General features: G+C 43.7%; 1 protein-coding gene across 3 annotated transcripts in view; it reads right to left on the minus strand.

Annotated features, from left to right (window-relative positions):
* The window catches only part of NTNG1 (netrin G1), a 335,299-nt gene extending 333,949 nt beyond the window's left edge, over positions 1 to 1,350 (minus strand). For all 3 annotated transcript variants that reach the window (XM_060142434.1, XM_060142435.1, XM_060142433.1), the window contains exon 1: positions 488 to 1,350. The gene's annotated coding sequence lies outside the window, so the exon portion shown is untranslated. The remainder of the gene's footprint in view (positions 1 to 487) is intronic.
* Positions 1,351 to 8,818: the final 7,468 nt, after the last annotated feature.

The raw sequence follows: 8,818 nt of genomic DNA on the forward strand, positions 1-8,818 counted from the left end.
TCCACATGGCGCTTCACAAAGTTCCTCGCCCACCCGGAGCCTTCCCTCCCGCCCGTGGATTGCGCGGCGGGCCGGGGGGGCGGGGAGAGGTTCGGGGGGAGGGAGGGAGGAAAGCGGCAGGGAGAGGGGCAAAGGCGGAACGCGCGGGTCGCGGCGGGTGGGGAAGCCGGCGGCACTCACCGTGAGGCCCGTTCGCTAGGCGCCCGGCGGGAACCCAGCCGACGGCGCGGGGCGGCGGCCGGGCCCAGCCTGGTGCGCCTCGGGCGGCGGCCTCGGCAGCGGAGCCCCGGGCGGCGCTGGGCGGGCGGCGGCTGTTACGCCGAGCCTCTTCAGAGCGGGCGGAGCGGGAGAGCTAGGCGTGTGGACCCAAGCGCCGCGGCCCCGCCGCCGCACCCCCGGGGTCCAGGTTGCGCCTGGCCGGCGGCGGCAGAGGACCTAGCTGACCCGAAGCCCCGCGCCCGGCCGCCACTACCCGCCGCTTAATTACCTTCGCCTCCGGCCCCGGGGAGTGGTGGGAGCCTCCTGCGCGTAGCCCCCTCTCGGAGCCCTAGCCGAGAGGGGGAATTCCTTCCCGTTGACGTCCTCTTCCGAAATGCAAAAGATCAGTGACTTTGACAGGTAGATGAGGGGGAGGGTATAGGGGCGGGCGGAGAGGAAGAGAAGATGAGAAAGGTGCCTCTCCCTCCAAAAATATAGTGATATTAATAATGAAATCGCAGCCTTCGGGAGGTCTTGCCAGCCCAGTCCTCTGCTTGCCGGCTCTCCTCCGCGCCTCCTCGCGCCACTGCCTCTGCCACTTCTCGCCTTAAACTTTTACTGAGGGATTTTTTTTTCTATTTTTTCTCTATCCTTTTTTTTTTTTTTAATTTTTTCAGCTGCAGGACGATTTCCTGATTCCCGGGGATCAGAACCAGCGGCCCGGTGGTTCTACCCCGCTTGGCACAGGTTTCATTTTATTTCAGACGAAGACGTTGAGCTTAGTCAGAAGGGACATAAATCAGGACAATTAGCATTGGCGCCAATAAGATCCTCTAGTACCAATTTCGTCCGGGCTTCCTTCGCGCATTCCTCCACTCAAGTCAGAAATGTCACTGCACATAGCGTTGATGGTTGCGAGACGCGACGCACCCAAAGTCCATTTGATGAAATATACATGGCCCACGATGCTTCTGGATTGCCGTTCACTGGCTTCCCGACCCCGCCCGCGGCTCCTGGCCGGACCCGGCTCCGAGCCGGCAGCGAGCTCTCTGCAAACTTAGGCGCGAGTACGAATCACAGAGTGAGCGCAAGGGAGGGCTTGAGAAGAGAAAGAAGCAAGCCGGGGGAAGCTGCAGCCCTTGGAGGGGTGGCATGTACGTTTCACTTAAAAGCAGATCTTCTGCAACTGCCAGCAAGTGGAAGGATTGCAAACCTTATACTACCTCGAGACCTGGGCGCTCCGAGCGGTCCTAACTCCGTCCCGCTCGCTGTTGCGGCTGCTGCTCTAGCCGCCGCTGCCGCCGCTCCAGGACCTCGGGGTACCGAGGCTCAGCGACTCCCCTTCACCTCCGCCACATCTAACTTGCCCACGCGAGCGCGATTTCTACCAACTCTTCACGTACCTTCCACTCATAACCTCGCCCGTCCCATCCCTCACTCCTGGCTGTCCTCTCGAAAACCGCCCCTAAGCACACCCCTCGCTCCTAGCAGTGATCGCAACGGTGTTTTTCAACCAACAATTCCCCTGCCCAGCCAGCGGCCCCTACAGCGCAAGCCTCAAACCTCCTTATTTAGAAATTCATTCTTCTTCGGAAAGTTGAAGAGAGAGCTGTGTTTTTTCTGGCCTCCTCGCCATTCTGAAGAGAAAGACAAATACCCCCTGCCCCAAGACTTCCTTCCCCAGCAGTGGGGCTCAAACTTACCCGGGATCACTCTCAGCTACACACTAACGTCAAGGAAAAAAAAAAAAATCCAGACTGATTTACATAGGGAGAGACTTTAATTAAAAAGAAAGACTATTGCAATAGGGAGAAAGCTCTGATCTCACAAATCTGCAAGCATCTCAAAATCAAACAGAAACCGGGCTTTTGTATGGTTAGGGGCATAAGCAGTAGGGAAAGTTGGTCAGATGAGAGGGAGTAAACCACGGTGTGACCAGCTGGTTTCAGAAGAAATGCGTCTCTGTGGCCCACCAATTTGGGGGATAAACTGAAAAGAAAGCATGTTCTGTGTTTTAGAATTTGCTTGGATTTGGGGGCAAGTTCAGGGTCCTGTGTGGAGGAGAGAAGTCGAACTCCAGTTAAAGACAAAGCAGAGGGTAAGAAATGGGCAATTGGGGACACTTGGTCACTCACTGCATGCCTCACAATGGAAGCACTGAGCTAAGAGCAGAGGGGTCATTTTTTTGCCATGACTGGGGGTGGGGGGGGTGGGGGCGCGGGGTGGTGGCAGAAGGTGCATAGGGAAGAAGCTTGTTGAACTGAGCCTGTAACCAGATCCTTCTTGGCCCTAAGCAGCCAGGAAGGAGACAGGGATTCCAGGCACCCTAGACCCTCCAACCTCTGAGAGGCCATATGAAGCCTTTCTCCCTTGACTCCCTCCACTGCAGGAATCTGTGATTTCCTTGCTTTCCTCCTCTCCACCTCTACATTCAAGCACTGTTATTGAAGAAAGGAGTTACCTGCAGGGATAAACTCCTCAAAGGCATTCTTAGACAGTGGCCATTCCTGGCTCTTCATCCCCTCTCTGCCCATGCTCCTCCAGGGTCAAAATATACTGATTACAGGGAGAGGCCACTCACCACCTAACCCTCCCTCATAGGCTACCAGAGCCTAGTCCCTTCTGAGAAGCCAGTACAACCTGAGAAACAACACCCAAGCAGCCCCCTCACTTCTCAATGGCATCCTGGCCTGAGCACTGAGATACAGACAGCTCTCATCCTTACCTTTTCCTCCTGCCCTTTTCTCTCAAGCCAGGAAAACTCCTTCTGAGTTCCCATTCTCAGATTTGTCTGATCTTTTCAGGTGTTTCTCCAGTAAAAAGTAAAGGAAAGAAACCTGTGCAGAGATTAGGAGTCTAGGATATACCAGGATCTTTGTGATATTGGCTCCCAACCTGGAGAAATTTCCCTTTCAGCTGTCAAAGTCTCAGACCTAACCTCCTTCCCCCTCTTCCTATACTATAACTTCCCTCATTCCCAGGTTCCCTTTGACTAGGAAGCAGACATCAGGCCGAAATAAGTCCAATATGTGAATGGGACCCTCTCCAGGTAAGTAACTTCTCCCACTCCAAGAGTGATAGTCTTCCAGAGGTGAATTTTTCTCTCAAACATCTGCTCTGATCTCTTCATACTTAGTAAATCACCAACCAAAGAAGTGGATCTAAACTCTGAGCAGGAAATCTGTATCCCTGAGGAGACTTTTCAATATTAAAACCCCTTCTCCTCCAGATCATGATCCCTCCTCTAGTGGGGATGGGTGGGAAGGACTTTTTCTCCAAAAAACCTCTTTGGGTGGATCTGATATACTTCATCAAACTGAACACCTGTGAATTTACATATTAAACCAGCTTTCCTGAACATATCTTTGCACATTTGTTTACATAATACACAACAATCAGAAATTTACTTTAGATATTTTCTTGGCATCTTTTCTATCATCCTTTACTTTCTCCACCTATGTGTATGTGTGTGTGTGTGTGTGTGTGTGTGTGTGTATGTGTACATATATATATACATATATATATTTATTTAACTTCCTTTGGAAAGAATGATTTTTCTGTTTTTATTTAAACTTTCAACTCTACTTTTTTTCTCTCTCCTTTTAGAGGAGAATTATTTAATCTTTCAGTTCTCTGACTTCAGATCTCTGGCTGGTTTCCTTGCATTCCTCATTCTTCTTCAACTTAGATTTTCATCTATTTGTAATTCTGTTAGGTCTCTAACTCTTGTTCATTTTTCTAGGTTATTAGCTGCTTAAAAACCTTCTTTGTAGAGATTTAGCAGGGTTGTTTAAATACTTGTAACATCAATATGATGAACTGGTAGTAGTAGCATATTTGCAATGTATCTGGTCCAAAAAGATATGTGTCTTTTTATAAATACTGCAAAGTACCTGACATAAAGTAGGTACAAAAGAAATGTTTCTTGCAGGTGCAAGTAATTTTTGCCCATTCCCAGGACTCAGTAATAGCCTTCTTGGTAACAGGAACTAATTCCCACTATATTAAACTAAGACTTAGATGTCTGAAATATCCAAATCAGGTACAAGTCCTATTTGATCAGTTGTATACTATGTGATAGATGCTTCTTAAAACTGCTGCTTGTGTCCCAGTAGAAACATCCTTCCTAGTAGTTGTAAAACCTTTAGCTCTTTCTTGCCTTCACTCTGTGCTCAGGGACATGTTTTATTACAGAGTCATTAGCAGTGTAGTTTTGACAGGTTTTGAAGTTCCTTACCTAACAGGATTTTTTAATCCTTAAATATTTTGACATTTAAACTTCTCACAAGTCCTAAGCATCTGGACTGGGCTCTATCACTGACTATACTGGCATTTTCCTGCTGTTGCAGGTGTACCAAGTACACTTATCTTGAAACTTTAAATTTACAAGCCCAAATTATCCAAATATCAAGATGCCCAGAGATTAGGAGTCTAGGATATACCAGGATCTTTGTGATATTGGCTCCCAACCTGGAGAAATTTCCCTTTCAGCTGTCAAAGTCTCAGACCTAACCTCCTTCCCCCTCTTCCTATACTATAACTTCCCTCATTTTCGGGTTCCCTTTATATCAACTGTGAATTTACATATTAAACCAGTCCCTGTATATCAACAACCTCATTTAATTCTTCTGAGGACTGATAGCAGACCAAAGAACATATTGTTTAATATAAGAAAATACACACAGTGACTGTGTTACTGATTCTAGAACATGAAGAATAGCAGATTGTATAAGCCAATGATAGTTAATGACTGATGCAAGGAACATGACCTTTAGCACCCATGTGCTTACTAATATATGGCACTGTGTAAAATAGTTTGGAAATAATAAAATTAGAAGCTTTAGTTAAAATAACATGAAAAAATTAACAAAATCTGGCTTTTGGTGTTTTCTTCAGGAGAAAGTATGCCAACCTAAAAGATGAACTTTTTTAGTCATACTCAAACATGTATTTCATGTGTCTTTTCTATTCCAACTTTATGAACCATGAATAGTTTTCTTAATTGTGTTTAACCTGTCTCACCCATAAGAAGTCAACAGAAATCACTTCTTAATTTTTATGCTTTCAGAGCACTGGGACACTATATGTTTTTATCCAACCAGTAAAATCTGTCAAAATCATGACACCCTGAGCCTTTTTTAACCTATTTTGGTTTTTTTGAGACTTGCAACACATAGTCAATATTTGTTTAACAGTTTACCTTTTTTCCAAGGCTACAAAAAGAGGCCTCTGAGCAATGGGTTTGGATAATGCTATGGTCTGAACAAACTCAGTAAGCCTCTATGAACTTGTATTTTTTTGTGCTTAGTTTGTCTAAGATCATCAACATTTCTTGAGAAAAGGAGATCTCCCAATTAATCCAGTGTGTTGGCTGGAAACGTTCAGTCTCAGAACTTAACAGCTGTGTCAATTTCCTCAAATGTAATTTTCATGTTTTCAGTTATTCTCCAACAACAAAATCAGCAGCCTTTCCAGATTGAGAGGAAAAATATATGAAGGAAGACTGAGTAATAACCCTTGCCTAATTTGGAGATCTTTCCATGAATTCTGTCCCAATGGTTCTTCCCTTAAATTCAATAAACGTTAATGGAACCCACACCACCTGTCAGGGGCTAGAGGCAATGCAAAACTCTCAAGGCAGAGTATATACCATCATGTGGGAAAAGAGAGTTAGACTAACTGTAATGTGCATCTTTAATTTTACACTAGAGATTGATTAAGAGAAAGGTAGTAGTAATGGTGAAGTCCGGACACTCCTTTTGTACTCAAGATGGGGCAAAGATGCAGACAATTAAGATGATGGTACAGGACTTCCAAGATCTCTATCAGGCCGTTGGCCCAAACTACAATAGAGTCCAGCCTCTGTGGTTTAGCAGCTTCTGCAAGAGGTTCTTATACTGTCTTATAAACGTGGGGTGGAATGCCATAAGGGCTGAACTAAAATTCGGTGGACTACTGCAATGAGAATATCCATGATGAAACATAGTCCAAGAATAGAAAAACAGCAGACACAGAAGAGAAATCGAAGATCACAGGGTGTCACTGATTTGAGCTGTATTCTACTCAGATGTTTCTCCCTGCTTTTCTTGACTTCTGCTTCTGAGTTTGGTTTTACTGTTCTGAAATGACTGCCTTGACTGCTGTTTATATCAGCTCAGTGGCTTCCATCCTTTAGCTTCTATGCTGAGTGGAGACAGTGGAGATAAGCTGGGTTGGCTTCTAGTAAGTAAGATGGGTTTGTGCCAGGTGGTCTTTGCTTCCCAGTGGGCTGCCATCTCCTTTGGCAAGAAGGCTGCCTCTCCTATGGTAAATGACTAATTCTCTTAAATCCTGCCTCAATGTGTAATGGAGAAGAATGAAATCAGAGGCATGAATTCTCTTCTTACTTCAGTAAGCCAGGAAGAAACTCAATTGTCCGTCCTCCAAACTTTGAAATCCCATAGAAAATAACACAATTGTAAGATTCCTATGATATCATAGAAATTATTTCTTGTTCCCCTCTCCCTTCCTTTTTCCTTATTCTCAAACATGAATTAAACACCTCCTATGTGCTAGGGACTACATTAGAAATAACAAGATGAATAGCAGTCCCTTCCCATAGTTTACAGGCTGTTAGAGAAGACGGACTTGTAAACAACCAATGCAATGCTGCCGTAGGAGCTGAGATTGAAACCGACGGGGAGCAGGTGAACCCCAAAGAGAGAATGTCTGATTCTCCTTGGTGAATCCTGGGAAAAGCTGATGAAGTGGTACATGACCTGCATCTCAAAAGATGAGTAGGTGTTCATCTGGCAGACAAAGGAGCAAAAGGCCTTCTGACCAGGAAGCAGGGGGAACAAAATCAGGAGGCCAAATACAATAGGGCATATTTTGGCACTTTTAAGTAGTTTGGTATGAGTGCAGCTCACAGCCACATATGGATGGCCTTTGTGGTGAGTGTTTATGAGCTTCTGACATGGAAAATCTGTAATAAAAATTGAGAGCAATAGAAGAGGAAATCAAGAGAAAGGAAGTATCCTATGCTATTTAGGTTGAGACATATGAACACGCTAAAAATTTACTATTATTGACCTACAAAAATGGAAACTTTGTGTCTCAAGCTAATAGGATCAGATACTGCCCATTCAGTTCTAAGTACTCTGTGTTAAGAGAAGAAGAGTAATCTAAAACAGCAAATAATTTAAAAAACTTCTATACTTGCTTTTGAATACATTATATGCCTTATTTCGGCAGGAGATATACCTTCCTAATGAGCTTTTGTGCTTAGATTGGTATTAAAATTATTTGGATTTCCCTGAGTAAGCACGGACAGCAGGAGAATGTGTATGCAGAGCCGACTGGTGACCTGGAAACCCAAGGTTCAAACATTTAACCAGGGATAAGCCACACATGAATAATAGAGTTGAGTAATTAGTAATTATAGACACCAATTAAGCATTTGATAAAAGAACCAGTCCCCAGTCATTCCACCCTGGTTTGCATTTTTGCTATCCAAAAAAGCAAAAATAGTGTGCTTCAAACTTTTGTTGGAGAATAACTATTTGTCAAAAAGAACTGGGGAACAAGATAAAACAGGACAGAAAAAGATGCAAAACTTAAAGAAATTTAGAAATCATTATGCCTAATGGAAGGAAACAGCAACAAACTGATATTTACAGTAACCAGTACTTCTCTAAGTCAAAGCAGAATTCAGATTTTTTTTCTTTTTTAATGACGATGGAACAGTTAATCAAGCTTTTTAAGGGTTTATGACCAAAAAGGCAAGAGACGTATTAGTGATAAGGAAAAAATGAATAATCTGGTTTTGTTTGTTACATGCCTTCTCCACATATTCCCAAATGCCTCTGCATTTATAAACCCTAGTTTTCTTGATATCTATGTAAAATGAGACTTCGGAAACTACCTCTCTCCTCAGCTATTTTCTGAAGGCTGAGTTTGCAATAAAGGAAGAGAGCTAGCCTGTCAGTTACCGTATATCATGGTATATATATTACTGTTAAGATGTTGCAATTGTCCTCATATTAAGAGCTGATTGATAATCAAGGAGATCTGAATGCTCATAGCTCTTTTAAGCACGGAGAAGCAGAACCTCAGACTTTCAGCAATTGAAAATCTGAGACTGATCTAAATGTGGTTTAGTTTATAACCATTATACGTTTGGATCCTTCAAATAAATGTTTTCAGAAAATCCAATGAGCAATAGCGTAAGTAGCACTGGACTAGGAGCCAAGAGTCTAAGACCTTGTTAAGACACTTCCCTGCTGTGTGAATTTGAAAAAGTCATCTGCTTCTCTGGGCCTTAAGTACCTAATTTGTGAAATAAGGAAGTTCAGTTAGATGAATCTAAATTCTCAAAATGGGAATCTTACCTCAAAATGTCTTTGGGGGCTTGCTAAAAACAGGTTCCTGAATCAGCATCTCTACAGGTGATTCTTATTTAAGCACCTTAAATTTTGAGGTTTCTTCTAGCTTTTGTATTTTGAGTCTTGCTTTGAGGTTGGGATTGATTTAAATGAAAGCTGAGACAAAAATAAATATACTCTTCACATTCTTGGATAATAGAACAGGATCTCTGATTTCTAAAAGTTGCATATAAATTTCTATATATTAGAATTAAGAG

This window comes from Lagenorhynchus albirostris, chromosome 2 (assembly GCF_949774975.1).
Source record: "Lagenorhynchus albirostris chromosome 2, mLagAlb1.1, whole genome shotgun sequence".
NCBI lineage: Eukaryota > Metazoa > Chordata > Mammalia > Artiodactyla > Delphinidae > Lagenorhynchus > Lagenorhynchus albirostris.